Consider the following 24,449-nt stretch of genomic DNA (forward strand, 5'->3'; position numbering starts at 1 on the left):
ATCGTTAATGTTTACTATAATTTGCTCCTTTTTCGCCATGGTGTCGATGTCGTTACGGCGAAGCAAGTAAACAATAGCGACGGGGGTTTTTCGGTATTTAGATTTAGATTCTAGTCTCCAACCCTCCGTAGAGTACCATGATAAGATTTCATCATTACTCCATTTTAAATTTAGTCCTTTCTCGCGTAAACGAAAAAGGAGTTCTTTGAATTTTATGGCCAGAGCTTCCATTACCTCCTCATCTGCTCTGCCTCTATCATGTTCCTGATCCATGTTTTTGACTAATATCTTTAGCCCCACCGGATTTTTTCGGTCTCCGGTCTAACAGTGGGTATTCCGACCCGTTCTATAAATGTGTCTATATGGGATGTGTCTGTGCTTTCCCTCAAAACTTCTAATAGGCAAAAAGAATAGACTTACCAGAGCTGATGAAGACAGAGAAGTAGAAGAAGCTCAAAACTCATCCTCTGTACCAAACAGGTTGTTGCGCTGAAAAGACGTCACTCGCTCGTTGGAGATCACGGAGGCAGGTCACCACTTGTAAAATGGCAGGCAAAACTGCTAAAAATACATAGATTTGCCCCTTGAAGGTCTCTGCGTTGTTCTGTCTTTTCTGAGCACTGAAGTAAAGCAATTATTGTTAATAATTTGCACTTTACAAATTCATCCCGTTATTAATTTTATCTGACTCCAATTTTATATTAATCTGACTCCAATTTTAAGTTGACCTCTGATTTAGATTAAAGCTCTAAATTCTTTCTGATTATTCTTTTATTTTAATCATTTAAGTTATTGATTACTCTGAATCCTCTTCTATTCATTTACCTTTTGATCAGTTTCTAATGAGATTCAAACTGATAGTCTTTAAGTGGCTTCCTCCTACATTAAAGCTTCAGTTATGATAGAAATGATTCTTAAAATGGGATTCTCCTGCTCGGTTCCTCCAGAGCGGTTTCTCCTATTTTAAAGACCCAGTATTGATATAAATGATTTCAGAGGAATACTGAATGAATCAAAAAGTAACAATTTATTTGCCAGGTAGGATTTAAAACATAAGTTAACCTGTTAACCTTTGCCAGTGCGCCAGCGCACTGAAGAGTTTTTTCCCCCCACTAGTTTCATGTTTATGAATAGATTTAACGTGAAAGAACATCATTAATCTTGGCAAACTATATATCATTTTAAAGGTGTAAGCCTCAAGCATCGATGATAGAGCTCTGTTTTTCGATGAAAAGCTTATAACGAATGTATTTCTTGCATTTATATAAGCAATACAGATCAAAACACACGTAATAAAAAGCGGAGTACATACCTGTAGTGTCGTAATAACGAGCCACACACGCATCCACTGCTAAAAGTTCCAGATTGAATGGAAAGGTGAGGGTCCACTGAATAACATCCCATAGAGCATTTTTAGTCCAAAGAAACAATAACGTTGTAACATCGATGGTTGTTCCTTTGTTTACATCGAGTTTCTTCAGGTTGTAGTATCATACTTGTCGGTTATGCAATAAAATTATGCATAAAAACAGACTCCCGGTAGCCGAACGTTATATGGGTGTGTTGCTTAGAGTGTAATGAACAAATTAAGACCGCACACACACACACAAATACAAAGATAGGCAATATATAGGTCAAAATATCCAAACACTGCGGTCAGTTTTTTTGACGTCATGATATGCTGATCCTATTGTTTTGTCTTTACAACGAAAGCCAATGAAAGAATTGAAATGATATGACTGATAGAAAATGTAGCCAAGCAGTGCACGATTCCAACGATACCGGGAAGTTTACATTCCTCGCGAACAAGATGTTTTTTATTTATTTGAATCAGCCACTCTAACCTGCGAATTAGGCTGTGACCACACCCCGCCATTTGACAACAAAGCGAGCCATAGTAAAAAGACGGTTCCCCAGTCAACATCTGTTTTCGCGTCTTACTTACTGGACGGATTATCTCATCAAATGGATCATCAAAAGAAGTTTTTTCTGCTGAAGATGTTTTATTTGCGATCACTTTCGAAGCAGCGATGACTGAAATTGAGGAGAGTGAAGACAGCGCCGAGGGTGATATGCTTGAGGACGGAAAAGATGGTCCAATTTTACATCGGTGAGTTGCTATGTAACATGCACACATTATACGTGTGTGTGTGTGTGTGTGTGTGTGTGTGTGTGTGTGTGTGTGTGTGTGTGTGTGTGTGTGTGTGTGTGTGTGTGTGTGTGTGTGTGTGTGTAGAGAGAGAGATAGAGAGAGAGAGAGAGTGTGTGTGTGTGTTTGTTTTCCCATTTGATATATATATATATATAGTGTGTTTGTGCTAGGAAAAATTACAGAAATAACTAAACAACTTTACAATTGTCCAATATATACAAATAGAAATAAATAGAAATAAAGTAGCATCATCTTTTCAGACCACAATGCATTTACCTTATAAAACAAATGGCCTGTCTGATGGCTGGCCATCAGTGTGATTGTTGGTTCTATGTCTGACCATCCATATGAATGCTGTCTGTATCACTGGCCATCACCATGCTGTCTAAACGACTGCCCATCAGTTTGATTGTTGATTGAATGGCCAGCCACATAAAAACTATACAGAATTATTTACTTGACATGCGGTGCTAATTATCTTTCCATTCTTTCCCATGCAACAGCCATCAAGTTGAATCTTCAGATGAAGAGTGGCATCCAAGCACCAGCCAACCAGTAGAAAAGAGATGCAAGCTCTCAAATTCTTCAAGATCTGCACTTGCTGTTTTAGACCTGAATCGACCAGTAAAAGGGAGAGGCAAAAGAGCAGCAGAAAAACCAAGTCCATACCCGCTGTGTCCCCAAGCACCCCTAAAGAAAAGTGGAACTGTTCAACTGACGAGGACGTTTGGCATGACCAGCACTGACTAAACAGGACTTAGCATTTTGCCAGAGACAACAGCATTTTTGAATTTTTTTTCTTTGCCTTTTCTGTTGCAAAGAAATTCAGTTATTTTTTATACATTTATTTTTTTAAATATTTCATAATATTTTACTTATATTTTTATTGTTCTGTTGTGCAAATAAATCACTTATATAAAGTCTTATGGTTGTGTGGATTATTTTATAATTGAAAAAGCATGGAACAGTGTATATGATGACTAAAATAGCTTGCAGTACCCTTCATAACATTTGGTCATTAGGTTGCTTTTTGAGGTATCCAAGGAGGCTTCTTGGTACCTGGACATAGTCTTGGAAAAAATATTGCAGAAATCTCATTTTTCATAATATCTTCCTCAAATGTGAAATATAAACTGATGAGACTTGTGGCTTTCAATCGATTACCTAACTGGATTCCTCCAGGTTTGTTTTCATTTATTTTTTCATAAAATAATGAAATGTTACTTGCAGTACAAATTATCTTCAAGACACTTTAAATTCTATAAATTTTTGTCTGTGTAAGTTTTTTCAACTTTTACATTTGGGTAATAAACTCCAAAGTGTCTTCTTTTTAAATATGTCTAAATTGTGCATGTAGAGCAAATTGTTCAGTAACTACAATTATTTTAGTTTGGGGATGTCATTTCTGGGGATGTGCCTCAAGCAGGGGAGGGAGAAAGGGAACTGACATAGTCTTGGAAAAAGCTTGCAGGAACCCCATTTTTCATTATATCTTCCTCAAATTTGAAATATAAACTGATGAGACTTGTGGCTTTCAATTATTTACCTAATTGGATTCCTCCAGGTCTATTTTTATATATTTGTACATGAAATAATAAAACATTTTTTGAAGTTCACATTATTTATGAGGCACTTCAACTTTTATAACTTTTTATTTGTTTGAGCATTATCAACTCTGATTTATTGTTAGTAGAGTGCCAAGTGTCTTCTTTCCAAAGAGACCTTAATTGTGCCTGTGGTACACTGTTCTCAGGAGCTATATTTATTTTAATTCAGGTATGTCATTTTCAGCTGTGAGCCCCTGAGTGGGGGTGCAGGTTAACAGGTTAAAGAAGCAAGTCAAAGAACATACCTGGCAGTTGAGAAAAGTACATGTAATTGCAAAGCATGGGAAATCTGAATGCAGATTCCTATTATTACAGTTACACACATTGAGGTGTGGGATCATCTGACTACAGAGAACCTTGAGCTCTGGGCCAGCCTTCCTTAAATATCCAGACAGAATACACATTGTGTACCAAATGGTATTATCCTTTGTTCAATGAGAATTTGGGGGTGAAAGGGTTCTTGGCTTCCTGGTGTTAAACCTTCAAGGAGGGGATAGGCCTCCAGAATTATTCAGTATTTGGCATAGACCTTATAACTTTGTTGTCATTAAGTTTTATAAAGCTGGGGACAAAACACTATACCGGACCTATCGAGACATTTTAAATGATACCAAACATGTTACAAAAGTTACATTATTTGTATACATCAGATATGGTACATACAGATCTTAGGTGAGTTTGGGGTGATTCTGGGCTTAAAGGGAATGGATGAGGAGGAGGAGAGGGGAGAGAATGGGACAGATGTGGAAGGGCGACAATGAGGTGTGATTTTTCAGTCTTTGCTCAGTGGGGTGTGGTGCCTCAGGAAGCATTTGCTATTTGCCTTTGAATACAAACACATTGGCACCCCGCCTTACAGTGCCCACACAGTACACATACATGCCCACACAGTACACATACTTGCACACACAGTACACATACTTGCACACACAGTACACATACATGCCCACACAGTACACATACTTGCACACACAGTACACATACTTGCACACACAGTACACATACTTGCACACAAAGTACACATACTTGCACACACAGTACACATACATGCCCACACAGTACACATACTTGCACACACAGTACACATACATGCCCACACAGTACACATACTTGCACACACAGTACACATACTTGCACACACAGTACACATACATGCCCACACAGTACACATACTTGCACACACAGTACACATACATGCCCACACAGTACACATACTTGCACACACAGTACACATACTTGCACACACAGTACACATACTTGCACACACAGTACACATACAGTACACATACATGCCCACACAGTACACATACATACACACACAGTACACATACATACACACACAGTACACATACATACACACACAGTACACATACATGCACACACAGTACACATACATGCCCACACAGTACACATACATGCACACACAGTACACATACATGCACACACAGTACACATACATGCCCACACAGTACACATACTTGAACACACAGTACACATACATACACACACAGTACACATACATACACACATAGTACACATACTTGCACACACAGTACACATACTTGCACACACAGTACACATACATACACACACAGTACACATACTTGCACACACAGTACACATATATGCCCACACAGTACACATACATGCCCACACAGTACACATACTTGCACACACAGTACACACAGTACACATACATGCACACACAGTACACATACATGCCCACACAGTACACATACATGCACACACAGTACACATACTTGCACACACAGTACACATACAGTACACATACAGTACACATACTTGCACATACAGAACACATACAGTACACATGCTTGCACATACAGTACACATACTTGCACACACAGTACACATACAGTACACATACTTGCACATTTAGTACACATACAGTACACATACAGTACACACACAGTACACATACATGCACACACAGTACACATACTTGCACACACAGTACACATACAGTACACATACTTGCACACACAGTACACACAGTACACATACATGCACACACAGTACACATACAGTACACATACTTGCACATACAGAACACATACAGTACACATACAGTACACACACAGTACACATACAGTACACACACAGTACACATACTTGCACACACAGTACACACAGTACACATACATGCACACACAGTACACATACTTGCACACACAGTACACATACAGTACACATACAGTACACATACTTGCACATACAGAACACATACAGTACACATACTTGCACATACAGAACACATACAGTACACATACAGTACACATACAGTACACATACTTGCACATACAGTACACATACAGTACACATACAGTACACATACTTGCACATACAGAACACATACAGTACACATACTTGCACATACAGAACACATACAGTACACATACAGTACACATACAGTACACATACTTGCACATACAGAACACATACAGTACACATACAGTACACATACTTGCACATACAGAACACATACAGTACACATACAGTACACATACAGTACACATACTTGCACATACAGAACACATACAGTACACATACAGTACACATACTTGCACATACAGAACACATACAGTACACATACTTGCACACACAGTACACATACAGTACACATACAGTACACATACTTGCACATACAGAACACATACAGTACACATACTTGCACATACAGAACACATACAGTACACATACAGAACACATACAGTACACATACAGTACACATACTTGCACATACAGAACACATACAGTACACATACTTGCACATACAGAACACATACAGTACACATACAGTACACATACTTGCACATACAGAACACATACAGTACACATACAGTACACATACTTGCACATACAGAACACATACAGTACACATACAGTACACATACTTGCACATACAGAACACATACATGCAGTTTAATAGAAGTATCGGTATTGAGGTTATTGGTCTTGAAATTATTGGTATTGAATCAAAAAGAAAATAAATGGTATCGCCCATCCTTAACATTTGATAAGTGACCCAGTTCATTTCCAACTGACCCTTGTCTTAGTTTTTGTCTTTTCAAGTGACTGTAATAATCGTTTGCCTTGATTCTGTTTCACAGTCTTCACAGTTTTTAATCAAATTACTGAGTAATTAACAATTTCTTTTATTTAAAAAAAATGTGACATAAATGTGCATTACAATGTCACTCTTCATAAAATGATTCTCCATTCCATTTATCAGAATATTTTGCCAAATACCACGTCGCTCACAGCAATTTCCCATTTAATGTAGTTTTATTAACAAGGTTCAGGAGGAGCAAGTTCATTTAATCCGACCAATCACACAGCCAGAGTAAGAGTTTATAAACAGCTGCTTACCTCTATGTGAGTTTCTGACATTCGGCCCCGCCCATTGCCCACAAACAGACCCATACAAGTGACTCTGATAATCAGATTGCATCTCCACTGCAAAGCATTTGCCTTCATCAGAACAGCTCTTCCATCTAAATCATCTCGTTATTCAACAGAACCTGCCACAGCAGCTCATTAGTTTAACAGCATCGACTGATACCACTTTATCTTTCCTCCTAATCTGTATTCGTCAGAGCAGATCATTGTGTGAAGCTGCTTCGACGACGTACACACATGAAACAGGTTTCTATGACTGTTCAGATGTCCTCATCTAATCTTTCCACCCAGAGTGACCAGTTAGCGTGAAGCTGCTTCGACGACGTGCACACATGAAACAGCTCTCTATGACTGTTCAGATGTCCTCATCTAATCTTTCCACCCAGAGTGACCAGTTAGCGTGAAGCTGCTTCCATAAACCGGCTACTTCTGTGCCTCATACATGTGAAACAACTCCCGGCATCTGCTCATATGTTCTCACGCAGCTCGTTTAGGGCGTGATCCATTCAGCGACTCTGTTTGTCAACTTCTAACATGGATATCAGAACACCCGTTGCATCCCAACTCATTAATAATCAATCCACAAACTCGCCGCGCAGCCCCGATAACACAAAGCAAGTGCTGCTACAAACTTCCACTCATCTCTACACTATAACATCACTTTCCCTCCTCCCATCATGACAAACGCTTCACGCAGGTAAAATCAATCTGTCGTTTTATTTTACAGACAGTCTTCTCTACTCTTGCCCGAATCCTTGATAACAAACTTTTATTTACAAGCCTGAACATACAACATAATTACTGCATGACTATTAAATCCAACTCTCAGGCACAAACTCCTACGATTTCATACATCTTCGTCAAACGAGACGAGTCACCCCATGCCAATATCGGAGTCATGAAATGACTCGCATTACATTGGAAAACAATCTTCAAAGCTCCAAACCATATGCTTAAGTTAGTAAACCTCACACTACGGTATTCATCTGGGCACTCAGTTTCAGGTGCCTACTAATTTCATGACTAACTAGCTTTAAATGGCGTTGTTTGTGTGCACATGAACGCATGTTTCCTGACATTAAATCTAGTAACTATTCCATTCAGTCATCCGGAGATGCTACGTTTGCGTTTTTTACCATAGTTTCTATTGGCTCAACACATCCCTCAGGAGCACAAATGTGCTGTCCATGTGCTGCATCATCTTTCGGGCCATGCAACTAACCTCCCACTACACCGTAAACAGTGCAATGCACGGTCTAAGCACCGCAACTGTGGGATCTTCAGGCCATGCAGCATCTCCTACTACACCACAAACAGCACACGTGCTGTCCAGGTGCTGAAACTGCATCGGCATCTCCAAGATCAAATACGGCATCCTTGAACAACTATACTCTAGTCATTATTCCACATTGATGCCGCAACCATAGCAGCCCATAAAGGGCTGCTCGGGCAACAAATGCACCTACCAGGTCATAGAATACATACCTCAACTACATCCGTAGTAACCATCTCCATATCGGAAGTGCTCAAAAAGCCCTCATCAGCTAACCACGAGGCATTCACGATCAGGTTTGGGAGGGATCACTTGCTTATCCCTGTCAACCAGGCCGGCTCCGACATTTGGACGCAGCGGTGGTCTCTCTGGTCACTCCGGGGGCCCCCCTGTCTCAAAGTGCTAGTTATAGCGCTAGTCACTATGCTCAGGGGCCCTCCTGTTTACATTACAGCAGGAGGTTCTCCTGCTCGAAAGTACGAAAACGAACTCCTGTTTATTCTTATCGTGGGCTCCCAATTTGAAATGCAAGGAGGGTACCTCCATTGTGTCTGAAGAGGGATCCAGGTCGGTCTTGAGTGACTATAATCCATGATGGGGCATTGCAGACCCCTCCAACACAATCTATTCTAGGGCTCTCCCGTTTGATCAGCAGCGGGATCTTCCATCCGTGAATCTTCGTTTCCGGTTCGTATTTTGGGAGATAAGACACTCTGTATAAATCACGTCTCCTTCTGACTCTAAAGCTCCGCAGCCAAAGACTCGCTGTCTTTCTTATTAGCTTATTTTGGGGGGTATTCAAGCTTGGGTCAAGTCTTGAGCCTCGAGCCCTTCACCCCAGACAGTGAGCCACACATGTTTACACTATCCTTAATACAGGATTACATTAACTGCAAACTACTGAAATCATTTGGGGAGTTCTGCAGAGCTTGTCAGAGATAGCAACAGTAACCAAGGGGGGCGGAGCTTATCAATGGGTCAGTTGTGTGAGTTGGAGGAAGGGTGTATTTGTTGGAAAACAATGTTTTTATTTTTGCAATTCTGTTTGGTGATGGTAGTGGTGCAGAAATGACACACTTCAGGTTTAATAAAAATATTAAGACTGATTATATTTCATTTGAGCATTTATATCTCATTAGATTTGTGTTCAGAGAAATCTCATTAATGAACTCTTCTCGTTATTTACCTGAACTCAATACATTTGACAATGTTGCTATGGAAACAAATAATGAGATTGATGATTATTGTGTTGATTCAGGACATTTAAGTTTGTGTTTTATTCTAGATAAAGGTTGGCAATGATCTTGAAGCCCAATAAAAACACTCATTAGAAATGTGTTTGATATGAAATAAAGTCTGTTTAAATGTTTCAATGTTGCATCAACACTTCATGTAGATTTCAGACTGATCACTGTTTCTTTTCCTGTTTTAACTTCAATCTTTCTGGCTTTTCTTGTAGATAAAGATGCAGGTGAGGAGAGGAAACACATGACCGTCTGAATTCAGGATCCTAAACAGCCACAGTATTTAATCAATGTTCAAGTCAAGTGGTTTTATTGTTACAATATATCTGAGCTTTGTTTGAAACTAACACTTCAGCTGAGACACTTAACCAGACTGAAGAGCTTTAATATAATATTGATTATAATGTTGATGTCAGAGTTTGCGGTTCACACTGATGATTAATCGAGCAGAAACAGCTTTGACTGATTCAGTGTGATGTGTTTGAATTCTCTGTAAGATAACTTTGCCTTTTTTACACTTCTATTGCAGAAGTAACCTCGCGCTAAACTAAAAGTGTTTGTGTATTTTCTATTGTATTGTGAGTGATGTCATCAGCAGCATGTGTTCGATGAGACAAACATCATATTTTTGGTCAAATCATTTTATCAGTTCAAACCAGTCTGACCATTCTCCATTGATCTCTCCCATCGACAAGTGTTTCATACACAGAACTGACCCTCACTGGATGTGTTTTGTGTTTTTGGCATCATTCAGAGTAAATTCTAGAAACTGTTGTGTGTGAAAATCCCAGAAATACTCAAACCAGCCCATCTGACACCAACAATCACCCATGTGATCATCTAATCAGCAAATCATGTCGAGTAAACGCATTTAATGAAATATATATAATTATATTTATTTTATTTACTTTTGTATCTTTAAACTTTAAAATCTTTAAACCAAATTACCATAAACTATACATGTTATAAGTGAATATTTAAATCATCCACAGAATATAATTTCCTCTGTGTGCAGTCTCCTGAATTAAAAGAATATAATCTCTGAAATATTTAGCAAATAAAGAATTCTTCAGCTTAATGCAAAATTGTGTTTAAATATAAATCGAGCACATTTTAAAATGTATCTGCATGTTCTGCCTCTCTCTATATTTTATTATTTTATGTTAATCAAGTAATTATTTGTCATAAAGCAGTTTAATTCATTCAGCAGTAAACTCCCAGCTCCAACGTCTTCCCCCGGTGGATTATGGGTAATTAACATTTGTCAAGTGTGCATGAAATATAAACTCGAAATTAGAGTGCATTGTGGGTAAGAATTAGTCAATACAATTAGGGAACGAGTGGTTCACTCTGAATTCGGACACCACTACAAAATGAAATAGTGTGCACTGTATAGGGGTGGTTTCAGACACATAATTAAATAATAATTATTATAGAAAATGCTTCAAATGTAGTTGTTCAAAATTGTGTAATTGCTCAATAACTCAGTGTGTTGTGTTTAAAAATAAAAAGATATCATAAAAATCTGTTGTGTTTATATACTTTTACAACTAAAAACGTGATAAACAAACAAATTTCAAATCATATTTTTCGCAGGGATGGCCAGTCAATTTAAGTAAAGTCATTGTGTCTTCTACGTAATGACACAGTTTTACATCATTATGTAATGAGGTCATCACGCTCTGACATCACAATGTCATTTAGCAACAAACAACAACCTGCCTGTAGTTACTTCCCCTGAAACACCTCAAGCCTCTCTACGGATCATTCTCATTCAGCACCTGTGGCATGACCTGAATATGACGGGATTTTATTAAACATTTATTATTATAATTATTATTAAAGAACACATGAAGTATGAAATGACACATTACATGCCATTGAGGGAGAAAGGATTGTATCTTTTGAGAAGATGTGGTGTCTTCACTGCTTTCGTGTTGGAAGAGTTTGTATGTAAAGTCCATAAGAAAAGCATTAAAGCAACGTTTACTATTAAACATTTATACTCATGTATAAAATATTTAACCAAAAGCAAATCAGGATTGATTAAATCAAATATCAGACTGTTCTTCTAGTTTATTTTCTATATAATAAACTTAGAAAAGTACTAACATAGAAAAGCCTGAATTTGTGTGACCCATGAGAGGATAAATGAGGATATTTAAAGTGTTTGTGCTGCTGGAAACACACTTCAGCATTCAGCTGTAGCAGAAACAATGGCACGAGAAGAAAACACAGTTAAAGATTAACACATCCAATGGTCTAAATGACCTATTATGCTCAGAGTTTTATATGACGCTTAGTCTGTTACATTTTACTCACTCAAAATGTAAACTTTCATAATAAATTCCTTTAAAAAGGTTATTTAAAAAAAATAGACCAAAAGCCATGTTTCCACCATTAAAACAAAGTCTCTGAAATAATGGCGGTGGACAGTATCCATTGACAACAGAAAATAATGAGCTGGTCGTATGCATGAGGTAATTCCTGAGAAGAAACTGTATTAAAGATGAGGGTCTCAGATCTCAGCTGACCGTGTAATGAGACAAATTGTTCAGATTTAGACGGGACACCCCATCATTAAATAACTGACCAAAATATTATTATTCTTAGCCCAATTATCAAAATCATTTGACTCACTTTATACAGCCAAATTATGCAACTATGGGGAGAAGTTATGTTTGTAAATGAAAGACCAGGTAGATGACATTGTTTTTGGGAAGATGTTAGGAATGCACTCACACCAACAACAGGTAAAAAACAAAGTACATATACTTTCAATGGTTCAGGCGGATGATGAATGGTGAGTCTGGACAATGATGTGTGGTTTGAGGTGAGTTTATATATAGTGAGACTGGTGATTGGAGAATAGTAGGAGGTGGAGAGTCTGATGGGGGCGGGACAGAAGATAGCTTGGCTGGAATTTTGTCAGGGTTGTAGTTGCACAAAAGCATGAAATTAAGACCTCTTCATTTAGGGAAAATATAATGTGGAATAAAATTCCTAAAGTGTTGTTTAATCCAAGTTTAATTAAAGGTAGAATTAAGAGTAGAGAAGCTTCCTTTTTCATAAGAGTTCATAACTACAGATATAAAGTTATTAAAAATGGATCAATAGCTTTAGAAGTGTGACAGTCAATGTAAAGAGAAGTAGCAGAATAAACTAGACGAGATTGTCCCTCAGATTTAGAAAGCAAATTCTACCTTTTAAAGATGTAACCAGTGATTTAGTTTCTTTCTAGTTTTATCCATATGAAAAGTTATCCAAACATTTACTTTCCATTTCCTTTGAAATCACATAGCCTAGATACATCACTGGGATTCTATCTAGAAGCTTTTTTTTTATTTTGGTCACACATTATAGACACATTTTTGCATATATACAGTGAAATTCTTTTTTTCACATATCCCAGCTGAGCTGGGGTCAGAGTGCAGGATCAGCCATGATACGCCGCCCCTGGAGCAGATACGGTCTGTCAAGGGCCCAACAGTGCCATCTCTGGAGCCTGGCTGGAGTCATTCATCCAGGATGTGCTGAGTGACTCCAGCCAGGTCTCCTTAGCAACCAAATTGGCCCGGTTGCTAGGGAGTGTAGAGTCACATGGGGTAACTTCCTCGTGGTCACTATAATGTGGTTCTCGCTCTCGGTGGGGCGTGTGGTGAGTTGTGTGTGGATGCCGCGGAGAATAGCGGGAAGCCTCCACACGCGCTATGTCTCCACGGTAACGCGCTCAACAAGTCACGTGATAAAATACGTGAGGAGATGCGGAGGCAACTGAGATTCATCCTCCGTCACCCGGATTGAGGCGAGTCACTACACCACCACGATGACTTAGAGCACATTGGGAATTGGGCATTCCAAATTGGGGCAGGAAAAGTGGGACGAAGATCTGAAAGGAAGGAGATGTTATACAATTCAAAAATCTGTTAAAATAAAGATCTATGAAGAACAGAACAGAAGACAGGAAATAATAAAAAAAGATAACAAGATTAGATCTCTCAGGATTAAAAAGTACGTTTGCTGTTCACCTGAGACCCGTAGTGACGGATTAATTGACAGCTGCTGTCAGACTCTAAAATGGAGAGTGACTGGAGTGGTAATTTTCTCCAGGAGTATTACTATTATGTTATTATTATTCCTCACACGGTCGCAAGACGACATGTACATGAATCTGATGAGTTTTATCGAGTTGATGTCAATAGCGCAGCTCTGTAGGCATATTCATATTTTGCCGCTATGTGAAAAAATCCAGCAAATGCGCTGGCGCGTTTGTCGAACCCCAGAGGATTAACTTTAGCCTAACCATAAATTGTGATTCAAATATATATGATCACTCACCTCAAGAGCGCCCGCTGTGGTGGTGGAGTCCATGCAGGAGGAGTCCTAACTGGCCTTAATACTATGCTACTAACTAACTATGCTTCTAACAATACTACACTAACAAATATGCTAATTAACTACCTAGACTACACTAAATAATCTAAATAACTATATAAATGCTATGCTAAATAGATGCTAAAATACTCTATCCTGATCGTTTTCAATACTGCATAATTCCAACTCCTGACTACGCTACAGTGGTTTTGACTGAAGCGAGATGGTTTTTATACTGCCATGGGCGTGGTAGCTCGTACCAAGGGCGTGGTGAGCTGGAACCTGCTTACGTCACGAACTACCGCAAACAGCCAATAGGAAAATTCAACTGCAGTAGCCACCGTTCAACCTGAAGAGGGCAGCACTCAGACGTTTTTACACCATATATTGTAGAATTAAAACACTTTATACACAAATGTCAAAAAAATTACTTGAATCAATGACCAGTACTAATAAAGCCCCATTCTTACAGATCATTAACTAAAAAAAGTTGGTTTAGGGTTTAGTTACCCTTTAAAATGCGAATCAAAATGAATTTAAAATGACTTTAAATCTGAAATTTTATGTGTGTGACACTTTTTAGTGAGCAATCGCTCTTAAAGGTACAGATCCATGCCATAGATGAAATATACATGAAATATGCTTGTTGCTGTAGTCTTGTAGGTATTCTTTTTGAGGCAATGAAATATGAATAATTATAAAACGATGCACAGACTTCATGAGTCTTTGATTTGACTTTATTTAATAGTGTTAATATCAACTTACAAAAATAAGTTTTTCATGCTTTTTACATTGTAAGTTAAAAGCTATATGCCTTCCCGTACAGAAATCTGATTTATGGCAATTAACATATAATATTCATATTTTTTGCTTAAACAGTATGTACATAGCCAGCACAAATTTAATAATGTGTGGATCGTGGAGAGTAGCATGAGTCTCCACATGCTGTGAGTCTCCGCAGAGTCATGCACAATGAGTCACGTGATCAGATCGCCCGATTGGCGGTCTCAGAAGCGGAGGCAACTGAGACTCGATCCTCCACCACCAAGAATGAGGTGAAAAACTGCACCACCACAAGGGCCTACTAAGTAATGGGAATTGAGTGTTCCAAATTGGGTGAAAAAGGGGATACAAAAATGTAAAAAATAAATTTGAGGCATAAAATTATTAGCGTGCATCGCGGAAGTGTGCCACGATGTGTAACTATATTACTTTTCACAGTCAGTAATGATCAATACATTTCCAATCCATGAGTGTCCAATAACAGAGCGGTAAATGAGATTAAGGGAGCAGTTTTCTGGACTGGTCATGTGACCACATCATGGCACGCCCCTCAGGGACCCTCTCCATGTAGAATAGAACAACTTCTATAAGGGTACTGATATGAATGGAGTCTTTATGTGAATATTCCTCATTTTATGCATATGTTTCGAAATTATAATTCAATAATAGAACTTTTTAATGTGTGATGCTAGTCCTGTCTCCCCTGTAATGTTCAATAGGTGGCGTTAATGCTTACAAGGAGTGAGTGACCATTAAGCCATCAGAAGAAGAAGAGTGATGTTTTAGTGTGGAGACATGTGTTTTCATGTTGTTCTCCTTTAATATCATCATTATAAAGTGGTTTGTTCGGAGCGCATATAGTTTGAACTGCACTTTTATGAACGCGTTCATTTAAACGGGTTTATCATCACACCGGATCTCTTTTAGACGGGACTATAAATGAAAGACAAAGACACTGACCGACCCTCTTCAAAATCAAGTAAGTGTCAGACAAAAATATATGTCCTCTCTGTTTCTCTCTTTATCTCACAGCACACACGATCTTACATCACCTGAAGAAAGCGAATAAAGGAAACAGAATAAGACCAAGCGGCTCGATTCGCGAACGAACTGTTCTGATGAACCGATTCTTTCATTTGATTCCACCGAACCGGTTCGTGAATCGTTTGTAAATTACTCTGTAATAAAGATGTCCGATTCGCTAATGGATCACTCTTTTGAACCGATTCCTTTTTTAAAGATTCAAACGAACCGACTCACAAAACGTATATTAAGGGATGAACTTAGTAATAATGCTGGAGAATATCATGGTCACTGAGCCTGAAGCAGCTAACAAGATATTAATATTTGTATGGATGATCACAAAGCCCTGCATATAGTCAGTCAAGCATCGGAACACTTTCAGTCTTGATTCTAGTCAAGCCTGGCCCATTTGATTGATAAACGTGACACAAATAATGGGGGAAATGCACTATGTGACAATTATAAAAAGAAATTATAAGGGGAAAACGCTGCCTAGATAGCAAACATATATCTCAGAGATGTCTTGTTTTAGATCTTTTCATCTGGAAAGCATCACAATCTAATTAACATCTGCTAAATATCTTAAAAATATCGGCTTTACAGACATGTTAAATCATAAACGTCCCAAAGACATCTGCTGAATGCAATCAGAAGCATAATGTTTCCATTGATCATGGTACAGGTTGTACTTTCTAGTTTCCCCCTGGAAACTACGCCCCTGCCTACCCCAAAGACTATGCAAAAATGGCATTCGTTGCCATTATATTATATTTCCAAGACACCGGCATATTTTGCACACTTGAGATATTGGTATAATGCCCATCAAGGCAGCATTATGAATTGAATCACAATTTAAATTGCTATATGGCCTTGTATTAGGGATGGGGAATCGACTCCAAAAGAGTGGATTCCTTGACTATGACAAGCCATAGAATTGGAGTCGAATCTAGTTAGGAATAGACTCTTTTGTCCTATCGAATCTGTATCTTTTCGAAAAGGATGTTGTGATTGGCTCAAGTCAGTGAATTGGCTTTCTTAAGAACCAATCGCATACCTTGCACGTGTAGGTGGGACACTCATTCATCAAGTACTTTTGAGTGAGAGATAATGCATGTGCATCCTAAAGAGAGGGAGGGTGCATGACAAGACTTCATCAATGCATGGGGCAGTGGTTGGGAAGTAAATGGATACTGGTTTTATCAGTGTGTATGTGTGTGTGTAATTTTTACTCTCCACTATATACTACTGACGATTTGTTCTTCGATTCATAACTTTCGTTCCCTGCCCCATTTCTAAATTTGTCTCATTTTGATTTGAAAATGATCCAATCTAATCAGTTTTTGGCCCAGCCTGTGTCTTGTCAATAGCATAAGACACATATATGTATATAGCCTTAGACAAGTAAATAATATATATATATTTCTCTGCAGATATACACAGCAAGCGATGTGGTTTCTGTAATCAAGCAAGGTAGGTGTAACATTATTATGTCGATTGACACTAGAGGCTGTAGCCTTTAGCCTCCTTGTTAGAGCACCCGCCTCCCACACCGGAGACCGAGGTTCGAGTCCCGTACGGAGCAGGTAGAACAAGAGCGTCACATAGGGATGTTCAATAACAGCATTTTTTGAGTCAACTCCGATTACCGACTCTAGACACGCTAGACCTAAAAGGTGAAACGCTTTTGGGAAATTCCTTCTTTGATGACCTAGCTGAAGCCCTTGAATCATAACGCAAAATAACGCAATCTTATGATTGTTAATGGTGTTTGAGCCCACTCTTTAGGTGCACATTTGCCTTATATAATTTGGCGTTCAATCACCATTTCTTCAGAATTTGGCCCTTCACGCTTCTTTTACGACACACCTGTTATATCGCTTATGGCGTTTGATCATCTATGGTCTATGTTGCATGCAGGAACTCAATCTCCTTGAAGAGAACGTGATAGAGATTGTTCCAAACTGTGGTGTACACAAAGGTTGTACAGCCGATATCTTCTGTTTCAGGTTAAGATGGCAGGCTTCAGCCCATTTTAGATCAGAGATGCTTGAATCGCACTCTCGCAAGCGCCCATTCAAAACAGTATCTCAGTAACTGATCTTACCACGCATCTGCCCTCGGGCTGATTTGCGTCAATATATGCAAGTGTACTTCCATGGCCAAGTTGCACCTTGTCTCGGGCTGTTTTGAGATATGCATTTGAGGGAACAGCTTGTTAATCCATAGTCCTTTCCTTGGCTCTCCGCACTCTTGAAGTGTATTGATGCAGCGCTCGCTTTTTTTGAGCTGAGTAGCGTGCGCATTTTCCAACCTCTATAATGGGCTATTATTTGCCTGAACGGAGGCTCTGTTGGGCAAACACAGGAATTTACTACTCTGATGCCCAGGCTGTACAAATGGCAATGTCAAACTGGGTGAAAGAAATCCACCATTGCATTGTTAGGTCTTTTACATCAAATCTCCAATGCTGGCGGCAAGCCTGGCGCTAGGGGGCATGTGCATTGGCATAACTTGCTGCTGTCTGGCTGCTCTAGCACCTTGGACAGCTCCAACATTTAAACAGTAACATGCTGGATCAGGTCTTCTGGCAAAAGGTGTTAATCATGGATGTGTTCAGCGCAGGCTAATGCGCACTGTGTGGCGGGTGCCTAGCTCTTCAGTCGTCTGTAAATACTAGCTGTCTCTTAGAATTGAAGGCTTTGCATTCCGAGATAGTGAATCGCCACGTTCTGATTCGATCGGACAAATGGCAGTGGTAGCTTACAGAAATGCCATGCCCTGCTGGGGTCAATGTCATCCTGCAAGCCGTGAGGCGCCTCTGTGCGATACGTGGCATGTGTTTACAAATTGGTGCTCTTCACATGGTGAAGACTGAGTGAACTGCTCCATTGATGAGATTCTTGCGTTCCTCCAAGAGCATCTGAATGCGGCTCTCACCTCATCGTAGCAACTATGTCAGCATACCATGCCCCAGAGGCTGGCTTCTCCATGGGCAGACATGTTCTATTTGTCAGTTCCTCAAGGAAGTGAGGCCCCTAAACCCCCTTGCCCTGCTACAGTCCCAGCTTGGTATTCAAACTTGATGCTGAAGGTACTCCCGAGCCCCTGTTTGAACAACAGGAATTTATTGAGTTGTGTGTGCTTTCTCTAAGACCACACTCCTATTAGCATCTGGCCTCAGTTAAACGGGTGGGTGATATGCAGGCATCAGTTGACATCTCATGCCTGGTATTTGGGCTGGGTCTTTCAAACGCCGCTGTCAGTCCAGAAAGGCTATGTGCCTAATGTTCTCTATCCATGCCTTTGGGGCTCAGGTAGTCCACCTACAAGCCTTCTTTCCCCCTCCATTTAATTTGGATGAGGAGCAGCTGATGCATTTGTTTGTTTTGCCCTGTCCGGGGATTACACATGTAATCGGCCAGTCTAGACTGTCAGGTCAGCTCTTTGTTATGGAGGATGCACAAAAGCCATGTCTGAGCCAAGCAAAGGCTCTCTCACTGGATAGTTGATGCGATCACCCTCACTAATAGGCCTGAGATGCCCTATTGTCATAAAAGCGCATTCAACTAGAGGCATGACCCCTTCATGGTCATGGACAAACGGTGTATCCCTACTGGATATATGCTTTGCAGCAAGATGGTCTTCGTAGAACACTTTGCAAGGTTTTATAACCTAGATGTGGCTCCCATCGCTTACCTAGTCCTCTCTGTTTAGAGAGCATACTATTCCAACACCCAGTGGGTGAGCCCAAGCTCCTTATTACGGGCGGGTTTCCAGTTATAATTTTAATACAACTGCCTGTGTTGGTTGCTATCCAATTTACTAATAGAAGTCACAAGCACTTCCAATAAGAATAAAACCTCCCTCCCTACCGACAGTTATGAAGGGGTTAATTGTGTATTATGTGACTCATAGATCCTTTTTTTTCTCTCCCATTTTCTCCCCTCGTTCTCGTAATCTCAATTACCTCCATGTCTGAAACCTTCAATCTGCGCATCTTATAACATGGCTTGGAGACGTAGCGCGTGTGGAGGCGCACAACTCACCACCCATCGAGAGTGAGGACCACACATTATAGTGACCACAAGGAGGTTACCCCATGTGACTTTACCCTCCCTAGCAACCAGGCCAGTTTGTTTGCTTGGGAGACCTGGGTGGAGTCACTCAGCATGCCCTGGATTCAAACTCGCGACTCCAGGGGTGGTAGTCAGCGTCAATACTCGCTGACATACCCAGGCCCCTATTGATCCTCAGATTAAGATTAACTTCCCATCTGGTTTTCACCATGTGGGGTTATTCATTTTATACACACTTAAAGAAATATTATACAAATAATATAATGACTCAAATTTGTAAATTCCATTATAGCATTATAATGTAGTAAAATATAGACCTAAATTAAAAATGTAAAGGGTTTTGCTTAAAATTTTACTTGACATTTCAGTGGAATTGCCCTATTATTTTGCACATTTGTCTCTGATTTTATCTGTTCATTCTAGATCTGATGGATGTGAAGGTGAAAAGTGAAGAACTGAGTGAAGTGGAGGAGAAACATCATGATTTCATCACTGGAGCAACATCTTTTGCAACAAGTTGCTCTCAGACTGAAAATGTCTTACATAACAGAACTCAACAGGCAAAAGCCATAAATGCTTTCACCTACCCTCATTGTGGAAAGACTTTCACACAAAAAGAAACACTTGAGACCCACATGCGAGTTCACACTGGAGAGAAAGCGCATGCATGTGATCAGTGTGGAAAGACTTTCAGACATAAAAAAAGCATTAAGAGGCACATAAGTATTCATTCTGACGAGAATACTTTTACATGCCAACAGTGTGGAAAGAGTTTCACACAAAAAGCAACACTTCAGAGACATTTAAGAGTTCACACTGGAGAGAAACCGTTCTCATGTGATCTGTGTGAAAAAAGTTTCACACAAAAAGAAACCCTTCAGAAACACATGAAAGTTCACACTGGAGAGAAACCGCATGCATGTGATAAGTGTGGAAAACGTTTCAGACAAAAAACAAACCTTAAGAGGCACATGAGAGTTCATACTGGAGAGAAGCCGCACGTATGTGATCAGTGTGGAAAGAGTTTGGCGTCTAAAAAGGCTTTCAGAACCACATGAGTTTTCATACTGGAGAGAAGCTGCACACGTGTGATCAGTGTGGAAAGAGTTTTGCGTGTGAAAGAAACCTGAAGGATCACATGAGAATTCACACTGGTGAGAAGCCATACACGTGCGATCAGTGTGAAAAGAGTTTCGGACACAAAGAAAACCTTAAGTTTCACATGAGAGTTCACACTGGAGAGAAACCTTTCACATGTGATCTGTGTGGAAAGAGTTTCATACGAAAAGAAACATTGAAGAGTCACATGAGAATCCACACCGGAGAGAAGCCATATGCGTGTGATCAATGTGGAAAGAGTTTCAACCAAAAAGAAACATTGAAGAGCCACATTAGAGTTCACACTGGAGAGAAACCTCTCGTATGCTATCAGTGTGGTAAGAGTTTCAACCAAAAAGAAACATTGAAGATCCACATTAGAGTTCACACTGGAGAGAAACCGTTCACATGTGTTCAGTGTGGAAAGAGTTTCTCGTGTAAAAAAGGCATTTGGAGGCACATGAGAGTTCACACTGGAGAGAAACCTTACACATGTGTTCAGTGTGGAAAGAGTTTCACACATAAAGAATCCCTTAAGATCCACAGTAGAGTTCACACTGGAGAGAAACCTTTCACATGTGTTCAGTGTGGAAAGAGTTTTGCATATAAAAAAGGCCTTTGCAGGCACATGAGAGTTCACGCTGGAGACAAACCTTTCACATGTGATAAAGGTGGAATGAGTTTCACACATAAAGTAATACTCGAGAATCACATAAGGATCCACACCGGAGAGAAGCCACACTCATGATCAGTGTGGAAAGAGTTTTGTATATATAAAAGGCCTTTACAGGCACATGAGAGTTCACGCTGGAGACAAACCTTTCACATGTGATAAAGGTGGAATGAGTTTCACACAAAGTAATACTCGAGAATCCACACTGGAGAGAAGCCGCACTCGTGATCAGTGTGGAAAGAGTTTCACATGGTCAATAATCTCTATGATCATCTGCTCTCTCACACTGGAAAAAGATCATTTAACTGTGATCAGTGTGGTAAAACTTTTATTGTAGAATCAGCCCTGAAAAGACACCTGAAAGTTCATACAAACTAGAAACATCACATCTGATGGATGTAAAAGCACACCAGAAAATACTTGTTGTGAGTGTGAGAAGACTTTTACTACAGCCGGCAATTTGAAAAAGCACCAGAGACTTCACACTGGAGAAAAACCTTACACGTGTTCGCACTGAGATTCACTCAGTCGTCTCGCCTAAAACCATATGAAGGAATCCACATCGGAGAGAAGACGTAACACTGCACTACACGTGGGAAGAGTTTCACTCGATCAAATACTTTTAATGAAACATCTGAAAGTCACAGTGAGCAATAAACATTTTGAGGTCTATTGCTGTCAATGTAACAGGATTCCATTCAGATAAACTCAACAATGGAATTTCTCCAAAAAGTGCTACATCATCCAGTGGCGGATTTAGGCATGGGCGACACGAGGTTATTATTGATTATTATTATTTATTTATTTTAGGCCAGGAATGTCTCCTCGTCTGCAAAAATATTAGAATCAAGTTGATCTTAAATAAAAATGGGTATGTCTTGTTGTTTGTTTGTTTTTTGAGAGTGAATTCATGTTTGATTTGTTATTTTGGCCAAAAAATTCTTCTAGCAGTGGTTTTGTATGTTGGATTCAAACACATATTTTGGGGTAATTCTGTGCTTCAAACAATATCCTTAAATGTTTTGCTAAACAAGTGAACACAATAAAACCACAATGGCATTTAGGCTCAGATATTTAATGAAGGTAGATTTTAAGGTCTGGGCATGTGTGTTTTACATGTAAAAAATTAATACGGTTTTATCAATTACAAAGCTTGTTGTCCAAAACAATCGTTACCTTTTACATTTTTTGCTGTTTCGTGAATTATATTTTGCATCATTATTGTTGAACTGTTTTAGGCTGTTAAATGGTCAGGATTCATTGTGACAAGATAACTTACTAGTTAGTAAGTTCTTCACAACAACAAACAATTCTTGGACAATAACATTAAAAAAAATTATATATATATATATATATTATCACTGTAAAACATTTCAAGTTGGTTAAACTTAGTAACGAATGTTCACCTGCTGCCTTAAAAACACGAGTAAACTCAACTTGAAAAAATATGTTTAACTAATGATCTTTTGTTGTTTCAACTTGATACTCTGTTACATTATCAATTCATGGAAACTCACTTTATCGTGTCAAATAAACATACAATTCCTCACTATTTCAACTCACACTTTCAAGTTAAGGTAACAAACTATATTCATATCAATTGCCATTGTAAGTTAAGAGCACTAATGCTTTTTTGTTTTTTGTATCCCCTTTTCTCCCAATTTGGAAAGCCCAATTCCCACTACTTAGTAGGTCCTTGTGGTGGCGAGGTTACTCACCTCAATCCGGGTGGTGGAGGGCAAGTTTCAGTTGCCTCCACTTCTGAGACCGTCAATCGGTGCATCTGATCACGTGACTCGTTGTGCATGACACCGCGGAGACTCACAGCATGTGGAGATTCATGCTACTCTCCACGATCCACACACAACTCACCACACGCCCCATTGATAGAACCACTAATCACCACCACGAGGAGGTTACCCCATGTGACTCTACCCTCCCTAGCAACCGGCCAATTTGGTTGCTTAGGAGACCTGACTGGTGTCACTCAGCATGCCCTGGATTCAAACTCACGACTCCAGGGGTGATAGTCAGCATCAACTGAATGAAGTTATCTGCTCAAAAATATAAATGTATTTTAACAATTGATACACAAGCTTTAACATAGGCTCGGGAAGTCATTCCTAGTAGGACAACAGGTTCTAATAAAGACTACTTGTAAAAACATACATTTCATCAAAATAATATCCTAGTTTCTCCAATGTTTTACAGAAATGACGCAGTCACATCCAATGAATTTGCTGAACTTTTCACCATGCAAGAAAGTGTAAACGTTATTAAATTTTATCAACACAAATTAAAAAATACAAACTCACCTCCTCGCCGCCTTCGTGTTAGTCAACAGAAATCCATCTACCACAGCTCACTCAAAAAGGCGGCAACTTCTCAGTATTTCTCCTCCTTCTTTCCCCTTTTCAGCTTATAACTTACAGACATGAGTTAAATGAACATTGAAAAGCCAGACAAAACTCACAAGTAGTCAAGACAATGGATTACTTTAATATACATTTTTGGAAAACGTATCAACTTGAGTTCAATATCCAATTGACATGACAATTGGAGTTAAACATAAGAAATAAGTTAACATAAAGGAATGGGGCTATCGTGAGCTTAAATATATATATATATATATATATATATATATATATATATATATATATATATATATATATTACAGTATATAATTATAAATGTATTTATAGTTCAGCAAGAATGAAATAAAATGT

The 24,449-nt window shown here is 39.2% G+C and overlaps 3 protein-coding genes and 1 pseudogene across 3 annotated transcripts in view; 3 read left to right on the forward strand and 1 right to left on the reverse strand.

The window, feature by feature from the left end:
• LOC127639809 (uncharacterized) overlaps positions 1-11,239 on the forward strand; it is a 33,549-nt gene extending 22,310 nt beyond the window's left edge. Inside the window, exon 5 of the mRNA XM_052122059.1 lies at positions 9,912-11,239. The gene's annotated coding sequence lies outside the window, so the exon portion shown is untranslated. The remainder of the gene's footprint in view (positions 1-9,911) is intronic.
• The window catches only part of LOC127639803 (hepatocyte cell adhesion molecule-like), a 328,338-nt gene that overhangs the window by 145,885 nt on the left and 158,004 nt on the right, over positions 1-24,449 (forward strand). The window lies entirely within an intron of this gene.
• LOC127639806 (SLAM family member 9-like) overlaps positions 1-24,449 on the reverse strand; it is a 156,041-nt gene that overhangs the window by 70,568 nt on the left and 61,024 nt on the right. The gene's annotated exons all lie outside the window — the stretch shown is intronic.
• On the forward strand, positions 15,639-22,681 carry LOC127639802 (gastrula zinc finger protein XlCGF57.1-like; annotated as a pseudogene).

Source organism: Xyrauchen texanus, chromosome 48 (assembly GCF_025860055.1).
Source record: "Xyrauchen texanus isolate HMW12.3.18 chromosome 48, RBS_HiC_50CHRs, whole genome shotgun sequence".
Taxonomy (NCBI): Eukaryota; Metazoa; Chordata; class Actinopteri; order Cypriniformes; family Catostomidae; genus Xyrauchen; species Xyrauchen texanus.